Source organism: Coturnix japonica, chromosome 2 (assembly GCF_001577835.2).
Source record: "Coturnix japonica isolate 7356 chromosome 2, Coturnix japonica 2.1, whole genome shotgun sequence".
In the NCBI taxonomy this organism is placed as follows: Eukaryota; Metazoa; Chordata; class Aves; order Galliformes; family Phasianidae; genus Coturnix; species Coturnix japonica.
In genome coordinates, this window is record NC_029517.1 from 10,632,569 (window position 1) to 10,659,923 (window position 27,355).

Here is a 27,355-nt window from a genome sequence, read left to right on the forward strand (position 1 = left end):
AGAATAGGTAAGACTGTGCAGCATGAGGAAATTTGGTGTTCTTAGTCAGTGTACTTTTATCAGGAATTAAAATGAAATAGTGAGTCAATAAAATGCTGATGTTTGAGAGGCACTTCCACAGAATTAAGCTGAAGGGAGAGGTGCCAACAATTGCCAGTCTGAATGAAGGGATGGAGTATGAATTAAAAGGAATTTATTACTGTCTGTGGAGGGTATTAATTATGAGGACAAATTTTAATAGGACTAAAAATAAAAGAAAATTAATTAAAAATACAATTTGATATTAATGGCTTTCTTTAGCCTTTGCATAGTAGTAAAGTTTCAGATATCCATTTTATATTACTGGAATTGTTTTGAGTCATGAGCCAGGATGGAATTTACCTTGCAAACTTTAAATGAAAACATGTTCTAAGTAAAAAGAAAGGGGAAAGAAAAAACAGGCAGTCCCTTGGGACCGCAGCACTTTATTTAGATGTGCCAAGCAGGGACAGTGGCATCTTGATTTAGAGCCGAGGGCAGTTCATTGACGGTAGTGCTGAAGGGTGTCGAAGCATGTGTACAGAACAGGCAGTGCTAATGAGCAGGGAAGGAATACAGCTATTTAGTTCCTTGGATAGATTTCTTGTGACTGCCTTACAGCTGAATCAGGATGTGTGCCTCTGATTATGCGGAAGTAGTCACAGACTTACCTTCCATTGGTGTGTTTTTAACTCTGTATGATCTAAGTCATCTATAAAAGTAGCAAAAATGAGTATGTACGTGTGATACAGGGTTACGCCAAATACCAGTGCTCTGCTTGCAGAGTTCCACAATGGCTTTTAAGACTGTCCAACAGTTAAGGTAATCAGCCAATTTATCCCTCTGATGTCACTGATTTACAAACAGGTGTAGAGAAAAAATAAATAAAACTAAAACTAAAAATAAACAACCTTGTGTACTTTATTTTTGTTTTTGTGTTTTTGGCTCATTAATTTTGATCGGCCTCTGTCTGAAAAGCTGCATTACCACATTAAATGCCCCCACCACTTTGTTAGGGCTGGTGGAACGTTCCTGGAAAATCTGTGAGCAGGCGTAGCTAGCGACAGACTGTGTTTTCCAGGTGGGCTGAGCTCTGTGTGAGGCAGGGGGAGCACCTGTTCTGTTCTGAGAATATTCATGCAATTTTAGAGGGCACATTAGATTGCTCCATGCTGTACTCAGTGCTAAGAGTAAGAAGAGGAGGAAACCTCCTGAAAATGCTTCATGTGTGCCAGATGCGGGGAGGTTATGTGGAATGGACAGAAATCAATAGCTAGTGGTTTGATTAGGATAAATGGGCTTTATTTGGGGGAAAAGAGAGAGAAAGTGTGTCAAGTGCATGAAAGCATTGTCAGTTAGCAGAGAGCACTACTTAAAATGCTCTGCTTCTGAGGTGGTAAGTTGCTAAATGGAAAACTAGCGTGCAATGTGATTCTAGCACAGATAAAGTAAATGCTCTTTGAGGACATATAAATAGAACAGTTATGAATAAGCAAGCAAGTGGGGTGTTTCCTGATCTGTCACCCTGGCAGTAGCAAAATTAGAGAATTACATTGCAGACCACAAGCATAAGGCAGTGATAGCTAAAAGAGTTAAAAAAGAAATAATCACAAGAATACAGTAAGTAAACATTTTAATAAACATAACCAGAACTTGTTCAGCAGATACAGTAATGCGTTAGGCTAGATGAGTTGTTTCCCTGCAAATACTGGTAAAGAATTAACTAGAATGGGGGAGAAAAAAATGCCATTAGCTAATGTGAACAGAAGGTGAACCAATGACCCACAACTAAGTAAAAAATCAAAGAGGTTATGTTATATTTGCTTAGTTTTGTTTTTCTCCTTTTTACTTTTCACTCCTCATACCAAGACCAAAGCTATGTCCTGTCTGTAGTTCACCCGCCTCACAACCTTGGAGTTCATTCCTTTAAACCCTTGTGCTTATTTTATACTCCTAGATGCGCATAAACTGTTGCTGAGAACTTAACACTGGGAATTGGTATGTGAGCTCTATTAGCACTCAGAAGCTTTATTAGAACAAGCAGTGGTGACGTACAATCCTTTTTCAGGCATGTGGACTGCAGCACATCTTCCTCAAGTCTGTGTACCTTCACCTTGAAGGCAGGTACATTTTCTGCTCCCATAGCGGGCACTGGAACAAAAATCTGTCAGTGCTGTAATTACTGGTGACAGTCCTTAATTCCAGGCCTATTCTCAACCAAGTTATTAGACCTATTTCCTCACATGCTAGTGCTGTCTTTCTGTTTTAAGTAATTTTTTATTCCTTTTTTTTTTTTTTTTTCTTCTTCTTCTTTTCTCCCTGATATGTAGATACTGAACATGTTTATCATGAAAACATGACCACTTTCTTTCTTTTTTTCCCTAGGTGACAGCATTAGCAAAGTGTCAGACTGAATTTCTAACACAATCCTCAGCTGAGCAGTCCACTCAGTAGTACACAACTGTATTACTAGTTATAAGTTCCAGCCAGATAGATGTTTTGTGGTTTGTAATATAGCAAATATCACTTATATGTCTTAAGTATTTAAAAGCTCTGGTACCATATAGGGTAAATTAAAATTCCACTTCAAAAATGTTAGCACTTCTTATTGTGTATGAACTTCAGTATGTCTACTTCTGTAGCATCTGTCTATAAAATCTTTGGAGTTTTAAAAGAGATGAGTTTCTAATCTTAAAAACAAATATAAAATAATAGGAACATTCTTTGCAAAGCATGCTTAGAAAAAGATGTGGGTTTTAGGGTAAGCACCCTCATAAGAAGTAACCAATAGAAGCAAATGAGACTTGGTTGATACCAAGCTACTGGCTGCTTTCAGAAAGTTACTGGCTACACCCTGAGGTGCAGGACCAGAACCTGCTATGATTAGTGGTGAAAAAGCAGTTTGAGCTAGGGAAATAAACAGCGTTGCTGGGCATTTTCTTATTTACTTATGGCTGATTGTCTGATTCTTTTTTATTTTATTATTATTATTATTATTATTATTATTATTTTATTTTATTTTTTTTACCATTGCTAATTAGTGACCATTATCTAGCAGTACATTGTGCTGGGAAACTTAATTCAGCCAGATTTAGGAAGTAATGAGACCAGGAACCCAATGTATACCAATCATTCTGTGAAGCAGGAGACTGGAAGGCTGAGGATGGTTAGCAGTCTCCCTTGTGGCTCATGTCTGTTCAAGTATGGATTAGTACAAGTATCTATAGTTAGATTATAACTGTGAACTTTCAAAGAATAATGCAAATAATTATTTCTAAGCAGTGATTCCAAATAGAAGTAGGAATGGCTTGCTTGAAGTCATCGTGAAAGTCTTTTCTGGGAATTAGTCAAGGCAAGACTAGGCAAGGAGTTATGTGGAAGCCCCTGCCAAGAATGACAGAACTTTACTAGAAGTGAACCGCATGGCCCAGGATCCTTTTTCCAGCTCATCACATCTCTGCTCTTACCATATTCTACACGTGTTATGTGGGTTGTTAAGTTTTGCAAAGGGTTTCTCTTTGCATTACAGTTCTCCTTTCTATGGTGCATGGGAGGAAAACAAAGCACCTAGTATGTTGCTGCAAAAATAGGGGGCTTTCCAATCAACAAGGCATGGGATGATCCTTCTGGCCCTTGTAATTTGACTTGTTCCTTCAGTGCCCTGGCATAGGATAGCAATCAAACTCTGCCTTCTTACCTTCAGAAATGGGAGCCAGTGCTTATTTTATTTTATTTTTTTACTCTCCATTACCATCAGCTGCAAAATTAGATACTGCATCTGATATACACCCGGGCAAACACATTGGAGAGCAAAATGAACTGTGGCCTTTCAGCACCTTGCCCTTCTTTGGAACACAGTGAAGTAAACACAGTCGTTAAAGACTCAGCACCATTACCACATAGTGAACCTTTACTTACTGTTCCCACCTATTGTTATTTGAAAGATCCCATTTCCTGTTTTGAGTAACTGTTGCCAATGGACAGGATTCAGATCTCATTCACATGAGTGTAACTCTAGTAGCTTAGGAATATCAGTGGGGGAAAGGAAATAAAAAGCAAGGGACAGATGAAGTAATGCTGAGTTTCGACTGAAGTACTCTGGGTTCAGTTCCAGTCTGTGTCAAAACTTAGCCCATGTCATGGGAAGTTGTGAATTGTTGTGTAAGACCTGACAGTAACCCATCGATATAGTCACATTATTTTCATTATTGCTATTGTGTTCTAGTCTGATGGCAGTAATACGGAGATGTACTCCGTAAGTATCTGAGATGAATGAGTATATGCTTATCCATGTATAAACACGTAATGTCTAGTTAATGGTTGGTTCATAGAAACTTCTTGGCTTCTCTGTATGAGACTGTAAAATTGTAAGAAATATATAAATGGCTGTGAAAAAAGAGAGTTTATATATCAGCCTAGTAAGAATTAAAAAATAGCAACCTGAAAAAAACAGCCCTTGCTCAGGGGAGAAAGGATTTATTGTCTGAATGCTATAATGAGGAATCAGAAACACAGAGGTAATTGGAGGATCACACCCACAAAGATACCTCTCAGCTCTCAGTCACCTTTCTCTGCAGGGAAATTTATTGGAAATACAAATGCCTATAAAATGTCACGAATCTTTGGCTAGTATTATCTCTGGGTCTCAGTTCCCTAACAATACAAAGAGGATACTGCTTTCTTTCTTCAGTCTATGCCAAATGTAAGCTTTGGCCCAAAATCACAAATAGAGATTATGGCAGAGCCAAGAAATGAACTCAGATCTTCTGAGTCCTAATCCAAGCTTGTTATCATAAGCTCATCTTTCATTTGCTTTTGAATAACAACCAAAGCGTTAACCCTATTCCTATACGTTTACAACCTGATGGAGTTCTTATCTATGGTGGTCATTTCATTTCCTGCTGGCAATTTCACAAGCTTTTCAAAGCTTCCCCTCCACCCCCCTAGTTTTTTCTTTCTTTTTTCTTTTTTTTTTTTTTTTTTCCAGGAGATAAGCCGTTTCCTTCAAGATATCACCAGGAAAGCTAGCCCGTCTTATTTGGAAATGAATGCTATGTGATTTTTACCTGGTGGTGGAGTCACCTATTAGCATTTTTTAATTACATGGTCTTCTTTGTCTTCTTTTCCCACTTTTTCTGCCTAATCCTTTTCCCTGAAAAATTTGCAGACCTTTTTTAGAGATTTCCTAAATGATTATTGCCAAATATAATATTTTGCTTTAAATGAGCACATTTAGAGTTCAAATGCTCCAGGCTACTTGCTGTTTTCAAGGGGCAAACAATTAAGTTAATATGCATGCATAAAAGCCAAAATCCTTATTTCTCCTGCGGTATACAAAATTAATTTGTGTGAGGATTTTTTAATCTCATTTGGCATTAATTTTAAATCATGAATTTCAGACTCATGATGGAAATAAAGAATCAGATTTTCTGCAACAAACAACATTGCCTTGTTGCTTCAACTTGAGGCAGAAAGTCCTTAATCAGGTGATCTTTTCGGTAACAGCTGACTCAATATAAAATCACTCTTTCATTTTAAAGAATGCCGATGGTTCGAGAAAAAAATAATGTTTTGAGATAATTTTACCTAAAAGGATTACATTATTTAAGAAAAAGTACTGTCTCATTTTAAATTATTAAGAATGTCTTCCCTGCTTTTTTTTTAGGGGGGGTGGGGTGCGGGTGTTGTCCACCTAATCCATCAACATGAATTTGGAAATGCTTTGATCCAAAACATTACACCCATGAAGTGAATTATCTACCTATACAGAAAATGTGTGTTACTCCAGTGGAGCAAAACATTTATACACTGATAACCCAAACTGTGTGGTCATCAAGGGAATTGAAATGTAATGTCTTCAGAGGCTAGGAAAAAGGGTTTTTTACTTATATAGTTATTATGCATTCTTTATGTTTTAAAAACACCTAAAGGCCACAGTAATACTGAATCCTATTGAACTACATGTGTCAGGAGCACAGCAAATAATAGACCCTGTCCTAAAAAGCTTAGTTAAGCATAGCTTTAATTAAGGCTGATGGGTCCCTTTCCAAGAGCCTGAATATTTCAAGATAGTGTGTTAATTATGACTGCACCTTTGTCCCTTTAATCAATAGCTGATGGCTGGGATATCATTACAGGCAACAATGTAATATGACAGCTTCCCAGGATTAAGAGGTGTACAAACTTGGCTAAATTATGTAGCAGTGGGAATGAAAAGGAGGAGCGGGAAGGCACTGCCTACTGAAAAGATGGGGGCGTTGTGTGTCACTGGCTATATGAGTGCTTAGATGTTGATGAGAACATCTAGACTCATTATTTGGAAGCCTCATGGTACTGGCCAATCTGTACAGATAGATGTATCCAAACAGGAAAATTCTTGCATGGTTTCAAAAAAGACAAAAGTAAGTGGGTAAGTAAGTAAATAAATAAATAAAAGAAGCCTTGGTACTCCTGGTTTACAGACTAGGAGGTCTGGAAATTTGACTATGCAGAGATTAACACTGCAGTGAGATTCTTCAGTGGAACTGTTTCCTGTTAACTGACATGTGGTATCGGTGTCCAGATCAACAGATGGTTTTTGCTTTGCAGTGACTCATTATTGCTACATGGTGGGAATGTCCTCTGAAGTACAAGCTTTGGGTGTTTCTATCCTTTGCTTTTTGTGTTGTTGCTTGGCCCAAAGATTTTCAGAATTGCTCACTAGCTTTTTTTTCCTGGTGCTAGTAGTGTTAGTTTTTAGCTATGTAGGCAGCAACTCTGGAAAAGGCCATGTTTCTTTTAGAGAGATTATCTCATAATTTGAAAGATGATATGCCTCAACATGATTGCAAGGGAAAGAAGTCATAGAAGAAATAGATGGTCAGAACATCATGGAAAGCTGCATGGAAAGAGTTGAACAAAACTGTTAAATCTCTTAAGGTGACTTTTTTTTTGAAGGATGGTAAAATAAGTTCTTATCTGAGTGTTTAAAGCCCCCTGCACACAATGGTGCTTGTATACAGATAGTTAAAATGCCATCAGTTCCCTGCATCCACAGGCTCAGGATATGTGACATCTCTGTACATCTGTTAAGTATTACACAGTGCTGTAGATTCTGCTTTGCAGATTAAAATGACATAAAAATTGAAAAATTCAAAAAGATGCACTTAAATATAAAATAGCTCTTTTTTTTTTTTTTGGAAATAGAAATGCTTCTTGCTCAAGTAAAATTTCTTTTAAGCCAGTTGCTTTCGATCTTCCCAGATCCCTGTGGAATGAAAAGATGAGTCTTGTGGCATGCTTGGAAGGTTAATGAATGTGGACACTGGATACAGTCTCAGGGTGAAAGATATCTTGCTGAAAATGTGTTATGGAAAGATTTTAAAAGAGAGGGCATAGCCTGAGCACTTGTGTGACTTATGACAATGGTTCTACTTGGAGAAAAGACTTTTTTTGTTTGTTTGTTTTTGTTAGCTACTGCCTACGTCACTGAAAGATAGTACTGTGAATATAAGTCACATGTAAGTATTTCCTGCAAACGCTATGTTCAGGTGTAAAAAGCTTGATTCATTAAATCCCACATTACAAGACAGCTGCATTCAGCACTAAGCCCAGCGGGGCTGTGGATGCTCCCTCTCTGAAAGCATTCAAGGCCAGGCTGGATGGGGCTTTGAGCAACATGGTCTAGAGGGAGGTGTCCCTGCATATCGCAGTGAGATTGGAACTAGATGATCTTAAAGGTCAGACCGTTCTATGATTCTATGATAATAGCTCTCATGTCTGAACAATTATTGGTGTACCTTCACATAGGAAAACCAGCATTACTAGCTTAGTTTGTATATTGCCAAATATCAATCAGGATAAATGTTTTCACTCATCTAATCAAGGAGAGAGGTCTTCACCACAACTGTTATTTAACCCCCAGAGTGCACGCCATGGTCTAAATTGTGCCCTGTAAGACAGCCTTTCTAGTCAAAGTGTCACCCAAAGCAGAATCCATTCCACTCCATTCAGTTATTTCCTATAGTGTTTTAGCATTGCTTTATTTATTTTTTTCAAGCTTGTCACACATCCACATATCCGTCATTCACACTTCAGTCTTGATACGGTATGTAGAATGTTCATTCTCACACACTCGGACAGAGTTGAATAAATACACGATATATGTAATTCCTCTCTCCATCATAATCTCAGTGGATGTTCTCCTATTTCAGTACAATTGCAATAGTACAGACCACTTATATAAAATCTCTGGAGCAACAATCACTTTGTGAAATGACCTTTCTTGTGAAATTTCAATATGATGGCAACATTTAACCCGATATGTAATTATTTTTAAAATTCCCTCTTTCCCTAGTGCCTCAAAAGTTCTGCTTGTGCCTAACTACAACTGATGCTCGCACAACTGTAAAACATATAATGATATTTAGTTTTAATTTTAAGACTTTTTTTTTTTTTATCCTGTAGGCATGTGAATAGGTCAAAATCTGAGTTCCATGAGAAAAATAGGCTCTTGCTGCCTTTTTATGTTTGAAAAAAATCCTAAAGCTGCAACCAAAGTGACTTTCACTGACTCAAAAATTGGAAGTCCAAACTCCAAAACATTTATATGACAGTGTTATTTTTAAAATAATGGCTTTTAAAATAGTACAAGGAATTTTAAGAAGCATGACAAATAATATTTAAGATCTAACTTATGTGTTGGGTGCCGTTTTTCTATTACATATTGTCATGGTTTTATCATCATGCTAGATATTTTACTGCAGTTCTTCTGAAATCCTTGGATATTTTTTGAGATTGCATTAGGATCTCAATCAAATTAAAAATACAGAGTTATGATCCTTCTGCTAGCTCCCATAGAAACTCCTCCGGTGTCTAATTTAGATTTCATTAGGCTAACGTGATATCATTAATTAGACATTTCACTGATAAGAGAATAGATTTTCTCTTATCAATAGATTTTCTCAAGAGAACTGCGACAGATCTAATTTTTCTGGACTTCATGAAAATATTTGAACTGATATTTCCATTCCTGACCTTGGCACAAGAAATAGGAAAGAAGTAATGAAATATAATGATGGTTTGATGGTGGGAGATATTGCTGATACAGAGATGGATTGTACTGTAATATCACAGAAAAAGGAATGGCCCTGTGGGCTGGAGTAATGTCAGTGGAAAGAAAAAATAATACGAAATTTGGGATCGTGCACTTGCGTACCAACACCGAGAATTGATTTTGCACTGCAGGAGGTCATCAGTTATCTTGACAAAAGAACAAACTGGCCATTTAACCACTGATGATGAGATCACCTGATCATGAGATCACCTGGCTCACAGAAGGACTTTCAGCCAGTATCAAGACAGTAAATGAGATCACGGGATGCAGTAGGAATTTCCAGGAATAGATGCTAATTTTCAGAGTCCTCAGTTGAATCACATCTGGATTATTGTACTTAGCTGTGTTGCATCATGTTTAGGAAATAGGTTGCCTGCAAAAGACTGCAGAGAAGCAAGACACATGATGTAGAGTAAGTCTGCTGGAAGACACAGAAAGTAAAAAAAAACCAAAAAAACGCTCATTTAACCAAAAGAGGACCACCTGAGAGGGCATATATTTATTCTGTGAATGATTTGAGTAAAAAAAAATAACAAAAAAACAAAACAAACAACAAAAAACAATAAAACCACAAACAACATTTGAAGAGAACCATTTAACAAAAACAGCACAGGCAAAATAAGAGATTATAGAAAGACACGGACTGGATATTCTGCTGTTTTAGGGTTTTGTTTTTTATTGAGAACAAAGATATATATGAAGTCTTGCAATAGGAACTGTGGACCAGAAGTCCTATTAATTATTACAGAGAATTAAGAGTGGCCTTACTGGATAAAGCATTGGCTTTATTGGCTTTATTGGTCTATCAAGCTCCAAATTCTCCCTCCAACAATAATAAAATTTATACAGAAATGAGAGAAGTTCAAGTTCAGATCTTGTGGAAAGATGTACTAGATTCTCATTGTCCTTTCAAAATTTACAGAGACAAAAATTTGGTGGCAATAGTTTAAAGTAGGGGACTGTGTAAGCCTAGCCACTTTCTGCAATCAGTTGCCTTTTAATTCTCCTACCATTTTCTTAGTGGTTTTAGATGCTGTATCTGTGCCTTACAAATTCTCTATACAGACCTGTTGTTCTCCCTTATATATTCAGTTAATTTTTACTGACAGTTGTCTTTTGTCTATGATGATAGGGGTTTAGACACTGTTTGTGGATATGTCCTTTCCAAACATCACCTGTTCTTAGCTCTGAGCAGAAATAAATATCTACACCTACTGGACTCCTGTGATTGCTTATGTCACTCTTTGCATAATAAAAATTCTCAGATATGTGACCTTTTACTGTTAAGATATGTTTAGACTGTTAAGAGCGAAACATTGTGTATCTGTAGCATAGAAACTAGTTTTCTGATTATTATATCACATTCTTAAGTCATCGAGCAATATCTGAAACAAATATGTATTCACTCACTTTTGAAGATTCATAGCAGACATATTTCAGGCTTTAAACAGGCTTTTGCCTTTTGAAGTGAACACTTCACTAGAAGTGTTAGTAAAATTCTCAATTTCAAGTTCTGTTAAAAAGCAATGACCAGTGATGACTGTTCTGCATTTGCATATTATACAGCACAGAACAGGAAGAGGAGTTTTAAGTAGTTTATAGGATTGCTGTTTAAAAGACTGTCAAGATTGTCCTTGCAGACTTACAGACAGTGGGGCTGAAGGTAGATCTGAGCTGGCACTTAGTCACCTCCAACACACCTTAATTTTCAGACTCTTGTGGGAGTCTATCTCTGTCTGGCATGTTGTCTTTGACAGGACTACTGGTGTGTTAAGGGTGATTGTTCTGCATCATCACTGGCATTTTAACTTTACCTGCCAGGTGTCCTTGGATGTCACATTTCCTGTGATAATTTGTGTTTATTCAGCATTACTTTTAAAGCTATGACTCTCACTATTTGTGTGCTTAATTTAGTCATAGAGAACTCAGGAACCATCTAGTCTCTCTGGGAACTCCCAAATACTTGTTCAAAAGTTGATCTCCTCTCAGCTCCTTTCCCCTCCCCTCTCCCTTCCCATTCCTTCCCCCCTCTTCTCCCTCCTCTTCTCTTCCCCCATCCCCACCCCCCCCTCCCTCCTTTCCCCTCATATCTCCCCTCCCCTTCCCTCCTTTCTTCTTGTCCCCATTCATTCTTTTATTTGTTTAACTATTCCTAAATAAGATTCACTTCTCTCTTTGGTCTGTAATATATCACTTTCCTCAAACTGAAACCACGAAAACTTTGATAAATAAGCAGAAAGGTTATTCACTTTCACTTTCTTTAAGTATCTTTTCTTCCAATTGTTTTAACAAGAAGTATATTGAATTTATCAAACTGTTTCACAACAGACATTTATTAGGATTATAGTACCTAGTCCACAGCCCTTTACACTTCAGAACTGCAAACATGTCACTCCTGTTAAGAGCTATGTATGATGACTAATGACTGTTTTATGGCTAAAAGGAAAAAAGTTTAAAGTGCAGAGCAAGAAACAGACAACTTAGAAGTGCCAAGGGAACAGGAAAGCCTGTTTCATAAATGTTATCATTTTGTAGCATTGATTAAACATTAACAATATGTAGTGTTAAGTTTAGAATTCATGAAAAAATACTACAATGCTACTTTTTACCTTGAAGTACTTGAATTAATAGAACTTCAAGTTAAATAAATATGCCTCCTTCTCTACATTCTGAAAGGAACATATTAAATGAAGATAACTGTACTGGAATAATATACACTATTAAAGTATTATTAGTCATGTTTCTATGGAAGATTGCACTGTTACTGTCAACAGAGTTTAAATCAACAGTATATCTCAAGTCATTCTTACTTCTATAACCGTCACTTGATCTGCAGAACTCCTGCATTTCTGATTTCCTTCAACCTTCAGCAATTTTCACTATTCCAAGTGTGATTTAAGTGAAGGATCTTTGAGATTTACTTCATTGAGTCCCAGAAGAGCACTTGATTGATACAAAATTTTGGATTTACCTACAAATAAGTCCTATATTTGGAAGAAATTATGACCTTTTCTAGATATATCCAACCTCAGATCAGAGTCACATCAGGAACTGAGGCAAGGGAAGATTTCAGCTAAATATCATATGCACTTTTTTGTTAGAGAGTCTCATAAACCCTGCATGTAAACTGAGAGAGATCAAGACAGTTTCTGAGTTTTCAGTATTCAACAGTGCAACCTAGTTGTGTGCTGACTTCATAGTAGTACCAGAATGCCCTATATTAGTCTGATTTGGCTAGGAAAATAGCCTTGGCAAATGGATTAAAGAAGGAAGCTCAATACTACAGAAAGTCCTACTTAGAATGCTCAAGAATTGGAAAATACTGTAGGTGCAGTGGAAGGTGAGCTCCTACTAGCATCACATGAAGTAGATTACTTGCTTAAAAGGGTTGCCTTATGACCTTTATTGCTGTGGAAGTCACTTAGGAAGGCAAGACTTCTGCACACATAAATCTAGGAAAACAGTCAGGTATTGTAAATGCCCTGAAAGAAATACAAAAATATTTGTTGAATCACAGAACTGTGTGGATTGACAAGGTTCAGCTGGAGCAGGTTGCACAAGCCCATGTTCTTTTGAGTTCTGTATATCTCTGCAGATGGAGACTCCAAAATCTCTATGAGAAATCTGTGCCAGTCTTTGACTACCCTTAGAGTGAAAAAGTGTTCAGATTGAATTTGATATTCTTTACTTTGTACCTATTGCCTCCTGTCCTGTCAGTGTCCGCTACTTACAAGAGCCTGGCTCCCTCTTGGTTGCATGTTGTCAGGTATGTATACAAATTGATGAGGTCCCTCTGAGCCTTCAGTTTTCCAGGTTGAAAAATGACAGCTCTCTCAGCATATCTTCTCTTAAAGATGCTCCTTTACAACAGTCATCTTCATGACCCTGAAATCCAAATGCAAAAAAAATCTACATGGCTTGGCAAGACTCCCATAAGATCTCTAAGAGGTCATATATCCCATACAACTTCACTGTAAAATATAGTTATATATTCAAAAAATGAAAGAAAAACACCAACAAAAAAAACAGTGAGGATAAATACAGAGGAAGAGCACAATCTTTGTAAAAACATTTAAGAAATGCATCTTCACAGGACGCATATGCTTGAAATGCCTTGAAGGTTTTATAGTTACAAAATACAGTGAAATCTTCAGGCAAATGGAGAACATTAGGAAACACGTAATTTCACTACAGTTAGATTAGGATATACTCTCATTATGGTTCATTTTCTCTATTCATTTTTGTGATTCATAAGGCTTCGTTTTTCTCCCCTCCTGGCTACTACTTCAGTGGCTGTGTTAGATCACTTTTAGGATGGGTTTTGAAGATATCTTTCTGAAACACTTTTTGATCATAGTCTCTGTGTCTTTCTTTAGTTTCAGGAACATTTTTCCTATCCACTGTTTTATTTTACACAGTTTCTGTGCAATTTCTGTATTTTTTTTCCCGTTATTTTAAATGTTGTAATACATAGTAAGAAGAAAAAAATACCAGAAAATAATTTAATGCTCTGTATGTGCCTTTGATACACATATTCCACCAAAAGCTTGTGCATTTTATAGGGAATTCATTTTGCATGCCTAAAATTTATTTTTAGAATATTTAATTTGAGAACTTGAGTCTATTAAAATGCATTACAGCAGCATCACAAATGTTTCCTACTGGAAAAATACTTGTCCTTTTGAAAATTCCAGCTTTACAATTCATGAATATTGTTAGTTACTTCTGTACCTCATACTAATACCCTGCCCCTCAAAAATTTAAGCCATTTATCTGAAAAACCGCAAATGCCTTCTACATCCCTAGATTCTTGGGTCAGTCCAGCCATAGATGAAGCTGAGAGCTGCAGGAAGTAGAAAGCAGGATAGGAATTTATCTGTTCCTGGCAATTGCTTCTCCCAATTGAACATGCTAAACCAGAGCTCTGGATCTCTACTTTAAGAAATATAACATCAGGGTTGTAACTTGTCTGTTCCAAGATGGAGGCTTTGTGTATGATGGGAACCCATTAAAATACAAACACTTTTGAAAAGAACACATGCAAATGGAGGATTTATAATCGTAAAACTGACATGGTGCCAATGGAAGATGGAAATATATTTGTGCATGTTGAATGTAACACAGAGGAAGCTGACATCAAACATTCATATATTAAGATCTGGTCCCAGGAAAAAAAAAAAACAAAAAACAAAAAAAAAAACAACCCACATTGGTTTTGGAATAGCAAAATGTGGATTATAAGAAATATAAGTTCCTTTTATGAAACTTTAAGTGTTAAAACACTGAGGACTTGTGTTTTCCAATCCATCTGAACAAATATAAGATACATATAAAATTAACGTGTGTATATGTGTGTTCATTTACGAAATTGCAATTCTGGAGCAGAAAGTAAAGTATTGTCAGACAATTGCAGTCATGCACTGCAATCTCTTTTTTGATAAGAGACCAGATACAGAATAGGAAGTTCTGCAGCGGAGCTGAAATTATGTTCATATTTTATTCAATGGTTACACATTTGGACAAAGAAATGTGGCTTCTCAAATTTAGTGCTGAGCTATGAATAGATTGTGAGCCTTTGTCAAGATGACTATCTAGTTAAAATCACCTGATGTATAATGTTGCTCAGCAAGGACTGCTACTGAAGTGCCACCCATGTTAGCAGTTAAACCCTGAAACAAAATGGTAGAAATACTTTTCTTAACATGCCAGGCTACTTTAAAAGTGTTAGGGTCTGATTGTCAGTGTATTAAACAGGTACAGCATTTAAGTTACTTGAGCTTCCTCCATGTGAAATCACAGAAGCAGTGCTCTGAGTTGTTTTTGGCAGATGGTGGAACAAGATAACTGTTTTTTTTCCCTCTAGAAGACATAAATAATATTTGCGAAAGCACAGAAAACCATGTTGCTTTAGCAGCAAAATTACAAAATCTGTTTTAATGGGCTGGAATTATAAAATACTGCTTGTGTCACAAGGAAGATAACAGTGAAATAATGTGGGGTTCTGAGGTTTCTTAGGATATGTTACATTTAACACTGGCTTGTAAATTCTTAGTCACTGCAATGGCTTTTCAAAGAAGTTTAATTTTTTGCATATTTAAAAAAAAAAAAAAAGTGTTTTGATGTCAAAATAGAATGCTTGAGGCCTTATTGTGTTCTTGCAGTGCCTGATGCGGGGAAATTGTCTGGAGTTTTATTTTAATACCTAAAATTAGGTTTTGGTCACAGCATGGAGGCAACAGATAAACACTGTTGCTTGAGAGTTTTTAAGATATCCATGAGAACCTTCTCTTTTTTTGCTTGCTCCATGCCCATGATAAAAGGCTGGCATTGTTATTTATGTTATTTCTATGTTTTCATGGGACATCTGAGTCATTATGATGTGGATAATTATACTTCCTTGGTATTTTAAAAATACAAAACTGACAAAGAATCAGGAAAATATTAGGAAGATGACAAAATCCTGTTCTAAGTGTGCTGCAGCTGGTGGCATGCTTACTCCTTATCATCACAGGGATAAATGTAAGTTGGTTTGAACAACTAGTTTCTTTGGTATAACATTTATGTGGCTATGATCTATGCTAAAAGCTATCTGAAGCAAAAATGAGTAACACCAGTGTTGCATTAATAGAGAAACTATCCAATCTCCACAGAGTTATGTGAACTTATATGTAATGCAAATGATATACACAATATCTAACAGTACAGAATCTGGGAAGGAAAAAAACTGTAATAGGTGAGACTGGATGCCAAATCTTGGGAGATTTTTTCTTTTCTTAACGCTGATTTTTAGTGAAACAACATCACATCATATGCTTTTTATAAATAACTGATGCATGCAGTATGCCGTTATATCAAGGCACATATTTGCTTCGGCTGTAATGTCTGTGTGAAGTAGTTTTGCTTTGGCTGTAATGATGACATCAGTCATAAATAATTGTCATGGAAAGTTACCCGTCTGAGCACAAATCTCCTCACTCATCTTCACTCTCGTGGTAATAATGTAACTGGCAATACTCACCCATGTGGGAGAATTCCTGCCTGAGGGGGAGGAATTTTGTACAAACAGCACATTAAGAGGGTTAACAGGACAAGAAGTTTCCAGATGCTTTAAATTAAACCAAGTAGTTATTCCTAACCATAAATGTTTAACTCCACTCCCTCAGCGAATCACTTTCAAAATAGATATTTATTTTCAAACAAAACCAGTTGCCTTGTGAAACTGTTGGTTGGTTAGGGGAAAAAAAAATGACCTAATGCTTCTGAATAAAATATCTGATCTCTTGTTGCCAAGGCTGAGTCACTTCCTGTTACAATAACAAGACTGTCATCAGCAAACTTCTCTTGCCACGGTTTGCCAGCGTATGCATGGCTTTATTTGTCCATGTTGTTAGAAAGTTAGTGTTGAAAAACACACCGTACTAAATTTGGAGACACAGCGTTGTAGTAGCATGTTAGTGCTGGATCTCAGTTTCTCTTATTCCTGATAGTATGATCTATTGGTGCAACATGATCATATCCACCCAGCTGTGTACAGTTATGCTGTAATTCTATCAAGGGATTCTGGACGCAGCATAATGCATTAGTATCAGCGTGGCTTTCTCAACTGGAATTTGCAGGATCACAGTCAGCTGTTTCTTATTTACAGGAATAAGATTTGAAAAACATCCGGAAGTTCATTCCTTTTGTCACCTAGTAGATATCCTCCAGTGTTTTCTCAACTGTGGTAGCTCTTAAAGCTGTGTTGCAGTCATCTCCCAAACTGTTCAGCCCGCTGTGGTTTCAGTCATCCTTCTGTGTTCAGGCAGGGCTGGCATGGGGGTAGAGGTTGGCTTTTACACAACAGGTGTTAAATTCCCGGGCAAAGTAAACTGACAAAATCCCTTTCTTCCATTAGAGCAACTAGAAAATAAAAGCACAATCCAGTGTTCACTTTCAGTACTAGTCTTGTTCCCCACCCCCCTCTGCCCCCAAGTCTGAAGGGTTGCTATCTGGGAGTGGTGTCTGGTACGCCAGTGCTCAGGATGACGGTCAGACCTGTATGTGAATCCTAACCCTGACTCATACTCTGTGACTCACCCTGTGCCTATGGATAAGAATGGGGGGTTGGGATGGGGAGGGCTGGGGGAGTGGGGGGGGGAAAGGGGAGGAGGGGCTTAAACCTCTTTTCATGTTTCAGTCCCTGTTTTGTGTTTTTGTTTTTGCTTTTGTTTTTTTCCTAAAAATCAATATATATATATATATATATGTATGTATGTATATATATATATATATATATATATATAGTGCCTCCATTTCACTCCCAAAAAGGAGAAATGATAAAACTTGTAAATTCACTGGGTATGCACAGATGTGCAGCTCTTTTTACACAGAGATCTCTCATCCTTTTGGATAAACAAAAGTCTGGTCTGCCTGGGTTCTGGTTTTAACTCTGTTTACTGTGATTAATATCCTTCCTGCAGGATCATTTATGCTAGTTCTTCCCAAGAGCCATGTGGCGGGTAGTCCTGGGCACCTGGCATCTCTTATGCCTCAGTTCTTCAACCACATCCAGAGGAGTCCAGATGAATAGAAGTATCTGAGAGCAGCTGTTCAGAAGAGGAAGGGCATCATGCTGCTCCCAAGTGTGTCAATTTGGGCATCCTTTTCTGCCACTCCAACTTTCAAAATCAAATTGTTATAATCAAGATGCAGAACGAGGATCCTACTAGGGGCCAGCCAAGCTTAATCTACAGTTCTCTTCCTTCCGTATTTGGCAAATAAATAAATAAATAAATAAAAAGGAAGAAAAAGAAATGAAAATATATATACACTTTTTTTTTTTATTTAAAATTCCTTTTTCTCTTTCTTGCTAGCTTAAACAGCAAAACAGAAAACACAAGTTGACATGTTTAAGTTGATCATGATGAATCTGAGGATAAGTTGCTATGCTCTGTTCTCTGATAAACAGTGGCATTATTGTGCTGTCCTGGATAAAGTCACTGATTATACTGTTTGGGCCATGAAAGCAAAATGTGTTGCAAGCATTTGGGTGTCTGTAACGAAGCAGTTGTAAATGCTGTGGTTGGTGTCTAAGCAGCTGTTGAGGTCACTGTCAGAATTTCACCATTGCAAAGGATCTATCATGAGTTATTCCATTGTTTCAGGATGGAAAAGAACAGTTGTTTGTATACATTTCTTTTTTTCCTAAAACAGAACAAATGTTGGCTGTTAGCTGTGTTTGCAGTGTTCCAAGCTATATCAGCGGAAAAGATTTTATTTGTCTGAGATCTCCCTTGTCTTCAGTGTAACGTGTCCAATGCTGAGAGTATCACTGTTGCATAAAGCTTCATTTTTCAGGTTTTGCTGCTGCGTACCCTGAACATTAATTCTACTGTGGGCAACTTTCCCCATACATGCACTGATTCACTCCCAGAATATATCTGTAAATAAAATCAAGCCCTAAATTTGGATATTAAGAATCTCATGCATTTCTTAAGAACACATATCATTTTAATATTGGATTCAAGCCTCTTAGGTCTGTCTTACAGCCTGACATGGATAAATTTTGATTACTGAAGTGAGAACAGCACAGTTTTGCCACTAGCAAATTACATTGAAGGCAACAGGTCAGCTACTGATTGCCTGAAAATCCTAATCCTTGTGGGTGAAACTATGGTGTAAGACCTTTGGCACTCAAACCTCCTGCCTTGATCTATTTCAGGGAACGGTGAGTTCTCAGTTACAGGGAGTGGGAAGATGATGTCATTGAAAAGCTATTGCCCTGCTTTGATACTAGTAAATGTGCTCAAAGTTCTCTGGGGACCTCTAAGGACTGGAAAATAAAAAACAAAAAACAAAACAAAACAAAACAAAAAAAACAACAAAACACCAAAAACAACCCTTGCTATCACAGTTGCTGTGGGATAGAGGTAATTTTTCTGTCTTTTTCTCAAAATTTCTTTACCAGTGTTTTTAGCTAGAATGAAAGTGAAGGGCATGTTGAAAAATGTCTGTATTTGCACTCTTGATGAAAATGTCTTGAAACTGAAGCTGGATGCATTTTTATATCACAAATGGAAACAAATACAGGAACAAAAAATGACAGATGTGTGTGTGTGCGCGTGTGAGTGTACACGTAGAGGGGTGAGACAGGATGAAACCCTTTGCAAAACAAAGAAGTAGGTGCCAATGTTGATGTTCTCAGGCATGCTTTTCACTAGTGACTGTGATAACTTATTAACAATCGAAACCTGGAGGCCCAATTCCTCATTCTTCTTTTCAACACGTACAGCTAGAAGGAAACAGAGTGAAAGGTTCTGGCAAGATGCCCATCCTACTTCTTGGATAAGGGAGGGTTGAGTGATGCAACATCATGACTCCTCTCACATCTTGCCTATAACATGGGGAAGTGAGCGATCACTTAGCTTTTTCAAGCCTGCCAGCTCTGCTGGGCTTTGTCTTGCTTGTTCTGGTGACAGGCAGCCTCACACTATCGCTAGCCATGGTCTCCCAGGGCCAAGCTATGCCTTGGGGACACATGAAGTCTGATATATGTTTGTGTCTGAGATCTGTTTCTGGCCTGTGCTACTGTAGCAAGATCATAAAAAAATTAAGTCTGGGAAAGGCTTCTAAGATCATCTAGTTCAACTATCCACCTTCCATCAATAGTACCCACTAAACCATATCCATAAGTACCACTTTTACAGGTTTCTTGAACACCTCCAGGGACAGTGACCACCACCTCTTAGGCTAGCCTGATCCAGTGCTTGACCACTCTTTTGGATAAGAAGTTTTTCCTACTATCCAACATGAAATCTTGATCCACAGAGCCAGAGTGTGTGCCAGCAATGCCAGTGGCACTCATAAACCTTTAAGTTGCCTCCCACTTCTCCATCTCAAAATTATGAATGCAGCTTTTTGAGTTTTAGGACCTACTTGTTGTGAGTTTTCTTCCCATCCTGAAGCACAAGTTTGGTTTGTTTAGTCTGGCTTGGGGTTCTCTGCAATTTTCCATGAGGTTTTGAGCAGGACACAAGTATCACAAGACTCCTGATAACATCATAGAAGCGTACAACACCAGTGCTTGACAGAGCTCTGAAGATTCAGCCTTTTTCTAGAAATAATATTCTAAAAACATGGAAATAAACCATTTCAGAACAATCTTGTAAAATATTTTACTTTAATTTTTTGCTCTTTTTTTTTTTTTTTTTTTTTTTTTTTTTTTTTTTTTTTTTGTTCTTTACAGAAGATCTTCATCAGGCAATCTAAATGTGATTAGTACAGCCAAATGATCACTCCCATGTCACTTGATCTGTGACATGACTCAGTGAGAGAAGGGAGAAGGGAAGAACGGAACATTTAGTTTCATGTGCAAAAGTTTAAAAATGTGATAAGGATGTTTGGAACCTATTTTAAAACTCTCCCTAGTACTCACAGTCAGCTTAGTGCAACAGGGTAGCTGAAAACAAGTAATGTTTAGTAATAGCCATTGGTGCACAGCAGCCACCGGTGATGTCACCAGTGACATCTCACACCTATCACTTGCTCAGCCGCAGCCTGAGACAGCTGGAGCTGTGCAACCAGCAGCACCGCGGGGCACTGAGTCAGAGGTGAAATGCCAGCACAAGGGAAGGGTTGCTGGTTTCGCTGGCTGAAATACCAGTCTTGTTACGCATTTATTGTAGTTACACAGCAAGGCAACAAAGACAGAGCCAGGGAATAAACTGCAGAACTACATTGACAGGAAGAGACAGTATTCAAACATGATAAGGAGTACAGTGGTGATAAAAAGGCAGTAAAGCTGTCTGATATATGTAGTGGCTGATATGATATTGGACATTAAGAAGGGCATTTTATTTCCTTAAATGCAGTGTTTTGCTTTTTTCTTTCTTTTTTTTTTTTTTCTTTTTTTTTCCCCCTATGCTACATTTCATATGTACCTCTGGAAATCTGCAGCTGCTCTGTGTCATAGTAGCAGGATGAAAGCAATGCATATGGGCAATACTTACTGAAACATACATCTTGGGCATGCAGCTAAGCTCATGGACATGCGGCACATGCATGAACACAGTCCTTAAAGTCAGGGATATGCATCAGTGCCTACAATAGCAGCACTTTGTTTTGATTGACTCCCACCACTTCCCAGGAATGAAATATATTATTACTGTTGGCCTAATATGGAGATTAAATATATCACCCCTTGCTCTTGGAAGCTGAGGAAACTGTCATTTTGTACTTTTTTTCTTATTAAAAGACGGAATTAGTTCTGAAAATAGAAAAATATAATATATTACATATATTAATTGTTGTGCATATTTTTTTAAATTCTGTTTCTTTTACTTTGTATGATTCTTTTATTTTTCTTAGAACTAATTCTGAGCAACCTTCCCTGGCACCATTTAATGAGTAAAAAAAGCAGCAGAATTTTTTATTTTTCTATTTTTTTTTCTAATTTTTTTTTTATTTTTTTTTTTTTCAAAACGAGATCTGTCTTGGAAAAGCCCTACAAAATGACCACATTTTGATGAAGTCTGGGAATACTGGTTTTCTTATTTCTAATTTTGAGGGGAGAAAGCTTCAATTAATTTAAAAATAAAGCCAACTGTGGATCTACTTAGCAATACCAGAAAGCCAATAATGCTATCTAATATTTCTGATGAATGCATTTTATAATTTTTGGTCACCACCCATCATGTCAGATGAATTTATTAGCTTTAAATTAACTAAATATAAATGTTATGTAAGCCTCTCATTTAATAGAATAGAATCAGAGAACCATAGAATCATTAAATCACAGAAGTCCTCGAGTTGGAAGGGACCTTAAAGATCACCTAGTTCCAGCCCCCTGCTGTAGACAGGGTTGTCTCCCAGCAGCTCAGGCTGGCCTAGGCCCCATCCAGGCAGGTACTGAACATCTCTAGAGATGGGATACCCACAGCTTCTCTGGGCAGCTGTGCCACTGCCTCACTGCTTTCTGAGGAAAGAAATCATTCTATTATCTGAATCTTCCCTTTTTTAGTATAAAACCCTTCCCCATGTCCTATCAGTATGAGGCTATGAAAAGTCAATCTTCATTATGTTCATAAGTTCCCTTTAAATATAGAAAATGCCTTGTTAAGAAGTAAAGGAGAAGAAGAGCAAGTTTCAGAAGGTATGGAAGGAAGCTTCAAGGAATTGTGGAGTTGCTTCTAGTGGATTTCCTAGATTCAGTTGTCAGCATCATTGTTACAAATATACTAGCAAACGCAGGACAGAATAACACCCTCACAGTAGCAGGCTCAACATCGTATTTGCAAGCTGAGTGTCAGAGGTTGATGACTGCTGAAATCAAGCACTGGTTCTACAGAACACAGATCAATAGGTAGGATGGTTTCTACCTTTTAGTAGATTCATTGCTTTTTCAATTTCTGCTAACCTAATTGAAGTTGAAAATGCTCTGAAGTACAGTGCGTCTTGTAGAATTAAACTTCAAACCCTTCCTGAGGATACTGAAGTAACCTGCTATCATAACTGTGCATTATTCACCATGATCTGTATGAAGTAAAAATATTCCTGCTTTGAAAGTTGGTCTGTATGGAGATTTTCTGAAAGTGGAGATTGGATAATGAGACAGTTGGGCTAGCCAGTGACTTGAAATGTTTCATTTATGGCTTGATTAGACCATGATTTAATGAGATACTGTACTACATGGAAACACATCATCTTAGTCATTTAGCACCAACAGAAATCTGAATGTTTCATTTCAGCAGTGTCTTTCCACTTTTGAAACGTAAGAAAATTTAAAAAAATTAAAAAAAAAAAAAAAAAAAAAAAGAAAAAAGAGAGACTGTGGCATAATTTAAGAAGAAAGTTTCATTCCAACTATAGTAGGCAATCACAAAGAAAACCATTCTGAGACTGCCCACTTCTTTGCTTCTCTTTTCATTCCTATAGACTATTCGTTAGTCCTTCTGAGGTTTTATTATACTGTACAGAATGTGCTTAGAATTTAAGATGTGTAAGGGAAAAGCAGACAAAAGAATAATCTCATGTTTCCATTCAATATTGTCTAGGAGATTTTGTGGCCACTGAATTTCATTGTTACGGGATATCTTAAGGTGACATTACTTTTTTTTTTTTTTTTTTTAAATATTCTCTTTCACAGGGCTTCCAGAGGAGAGGAAGCTCTAGAGCACTGACAAGTGCCAGTGGATTTTCTTTGTTGAATGGTCTCTAAACATCCAAAAGCTTTACTAAATGGTCCCAGAGTTGTAGACCATCTGAGGTACTGTTACAGTGTTTTAGGTTTACCTCCATTTACAATCATTTACAATGGCTTTGCGCCAAATAGATTCCAGTTGAACCCAGTGGCCCAAAGAACTGAAGTAACCTTACTGGTAGGCTTTTTAGTATACAGTTCCCATATGCATTTTCACTTGTGAACAAAGTGTGATGCCATATGGAAAGGCTCGCATTCATTTCTTGGCTTTCATTTAATTGTGTAAACTGAAACAGGAGTCAGAATAAAAAAGGATATATTAAGAATACATTATGTCATGCTGAGATTAGGTTAATTATTTAACATCTGGCAAAAGCATATGGATTCTTAGTGAACAGTAGAATCCATTCAGTCAGCACCTTGATAAGCTCCATGTGTCCTTCACTGGCTCAGATGCCTTCCTGGAGTCCCTGTGTATCTGCTTCCCACTTCCTCTGAAGACTGGCTAGGCAGCACGTCAAGACAGTTTAAAGTGATTGTCTTCCACTGCCTGCAAGGCTTTGGTAATTTGCAAGTGTGAATGATGTATGCTGGCAGATAGCTTCTTACTGTGTGGCCCACTTATCCGGCAATTTAACTTCTTACTGAGTAGCTTGGGTAGGTTTGATGTTGTGTATGCATCCTTGGATGGCAGTTCTCAAAGGCATTTTTACTGAGATATGGCCACTCCGCGCTAACAGTGCCTGTTAAAGCATTGTGCTAGTTTCTGGTTTGAGAACGTGGGCTGGTGTGGCGGCCACACACAATGTTCTTCATGGCTGCACACATGGCTTGCGATTTGCTGGCATAAATTGTAATCTTCCTGAACCAGTCTACAGTAAGTTGTCCCTATGTTACTGCGATGTTCAAATTTATTTCATACTATGGGAGACATTTTTCACTTAACACGGATGCAACACAGCCATCTTGAACTTGTTTCAAGAGGAATTCCCTGAGGTCACATTTGAAGCTCTTATAATTATTCTAAAAGAAATACTTTTAAATGTGAATAACTAATTATTTGTATTTCTGTGATCCCCCATGTCTGTGCTGGATTTTCCATGGACTTTAGTTTTTTAGCAGCTTTTTTAAAGTGCCAGTAGAGTGGGTAGAAAACATGTAAGATTATGTTGTATTAGTGGAAAAGGCCTCAGTCCTGCTTTATTTTGCATTCATATGAGAGAAAAAATACAGAACTCACAGAGTTTAAGGTATCAAAAATCTGAGTGAGCAAGGTACAAATATGAAATATCATTGAATGGGAAATAATTCTTTAGGTTAAACATCCCTTCAGAGCCAGCATGCCCTGCCCTGCTGGAGGGGCAAAGCAGTACCATCAGTGCTGTCAAGTGTAGGAGAAAAACCTCATATTTGTTATCCACTGGATTAAAAATCCCTATTATTGCTGTTTTTGAGTGCTGACATTTCGTAGCACCTGCAGGTCAGTGATACAAGCCTGCAGTGTTGCAGAGAAGCGTGAGTGTTAGGTGTTATACTCAGAAAACGCTGCTCTGCTCTTGTTTTAAAAGACTGTAAATCAGAGGTCATTGCACTGTAACCAGCAGATTTTCTGCAGTCGGTGTGAAATCATCTGATTCAACAACTTCACGTCCCTGAGTCTGAAGATACTCAGGCTTGATGCTTCAGATGCTTGCCAAGGCACGTCCCACGTGTTTCCTACTTAACTAGCACTTGCACAACTGATGGCCAAACATTCCTTCTTGAGCATTTACTATTTCCAAATATGTTTATCTTTCAAGTAAATAAATTTTGTGTTAATTAGTGACAGCTCACTGCTAAAATATTCACTTCATTCTTTTATCACCCTGTGGCAGGGTTCTGCATGTCGTGCCAGCTGTCCTTCACAGCAGGTCTTAAAAGTTTGAAGCCTTTTTTGGTGTCTGCAATGACCTTTTAAATTCCAGAGTAAAGCTGGGGCTGCACAACTTGCCAATGTAGCACTTGTTAATAAAATGTCAGCTTTGTAACAGTCAGACTTGCGTTGATCTCTCATATTGCGTTTTCAGCTCAGGACTTTTTACCTGTGGTGGTACCACTGCAGGAGAGGTAAAACATTCCAAAAATGCACTCTCCTGTCTCTATGACCAGCTCACAACTCTGCCACCTGGGGAAAAAACAATTTCCCCTGTTTACATTCCAACAAACAGTTGGTTTCTTCATTGCTTAGGTGACCTCAAGTAAACCCAGAAAAGCTAGTTTTAAAGTCTAAGAGATTATCTAAACCTTCAATTCCATAATCAATAGCAATGCAAATAAACAATAGTAACAAGAGAAAAAAAAAAAAAAAGAGAGGGAAGAAACAGCAAAACAGCTTGCAGATGTTTCCTAAGGAAGATATTAACAGGGAAAACAAGCAGAAAGTTTTTCTTTTCACTTTACAGCACAGTTAACCAGTTCATTATGCAGAATTTCTGAACAGGTCAGCTCTTGCTAAGTGGTTGTTTAAGTTGAAAAATTCTTGATTTCCTGCTCAACTGACTCAGTTGATAATATGCTCCGTAATGACATCATCAGCCATTTAATAGCTAAAACATTTGGATTGTATGAACCCCTGTGGTTTGGATGGTTCTTGACCTTCTGTGTGTAGGTAATGATTACTTACGTATCTGCAGGCTTGCTGAAAGCTCTCTGCAATATGCTAAATAAAAATAACAAAGATACCATTCAAAACTATTACTTTTCTTCAAATACAGATATTACAGCTGTCTAGATTTTAATGATTTATACGTATAGGTGCTTGAATCCATTGTTTTCCTTCTGTTTAGTGAAAATGCATGAGCAGCTCATGTGGTGTTTTCGTGATTTGTTCTAGTGTATGCATTGCCTATGTCCACCTTGGAAAGCTGAATCTGGCATTACTGTGATGTTCAGCTCTTGTCATACTGTATAAAACAATTTGGTTCTCCTATGTGGCACTAATTTTCCTCTTGTTCTCTAAAAGATCTTTAGCTGCAGAAAACCAAATGTTATCAAGGCAAACTTTGCAACAGACATCAGCAGATTTCTAATTGACTCAGTAATGCATTTTCATTACTGGTCAAATACCAGACAGCTGGAAGTTGATTCTCATATAATCTAAAATATGGAATAATCAAAATACTTTGAAAGAATATGCATTCAATTGGTAAATGGCCCATTCTGCATGAAAAAAAAAAAAAAAAAAAAAAAAAAAAAGTCAAACCTTTGAAAATATCTGGAAATGCTGAATTCTGGATTCTGAAAACGCTAATAGAGCTGTAGCTTCTTCACAAAATAAGAATTTTGTCTTCACTATCTAATATAACATATATTCCTATATTTGTCCCAATACCAAAATTGAACAGTAAAAATCAGCTCAAAATATTGTAAAATCACATTAAATATGAGACCATTGTTGAATGGTACATGAAGAAATTACCTATATCACAACATAGTAATAAATATTTTTTATTAAAAGTTCAAAAGTACTGTAAACTACTATTCCATAGCTGATTAGAGATTAGGAAAATTTTAAAGAAATTCTTAAGGAGTGATTGAATAAATATTTAACAGGATTGGATATATATGTTTGTATCCCTGTATTTTTATGGAGTTGCTGTGCTTACTTCATAACAATTGACCTGGAAACATTGAACATCCAATGGCAACATTTGTTTGAAAAGTATTTGAAGTTTACAGGGAAAAATATATATTTTTTGAGAATTTAAATTTTCTGTGCCTATTACTACCTATTGCAGCAAGGATATTTTTTAGCTTCAATGAGTACAATCTAAATGTGCTACCCAGAAAAGCATCTTCCTTCACAAAGCAAATCTGGTCTGGTTCAGCTAAGGTCTGCTTTGTTTTGTTTTGTTTTGGTTTTTTTTTTTTTCAGTTCCTTCCTTCTTTTCTCCATTTAAGACAGTAATTTCTGGGTAGCTGAATAACTTGAAATAAAGCTTTTTCTTGTTCACTTATTCTTTGTGAGTTGTTCTGTCACACCAGAATTCTGTCACAGCCAGCATCATTTCAGTGACTGATTTACTTGA

The 27,355-nt window shown here is 37.2% G+C and overlaps 1 long non-coding RNA gene across 1 annotated transcript; it reads right to left on the minus strand.

Annotated features, from left to right (window-relative positions):
* Positions 1-7,922: 7,922 nt before the first annotated feature.
* On the minus strand, positions 7,923-17,239 carry LOC107308878. The gene is made up of 3 exons (XR_001552969.2): positions 16,131-17,239; positions 12,844-12,997; positions 7,923-9,495 (listed from the first exon to the last, which is right to left on the minus strand). It is a non-coding gene; the product is annotated as an uncharacterized LOC107308878 (long non-coding RNA).
* Positions 17,240-27,355: the final 10,116 nt, after the last annotated feature.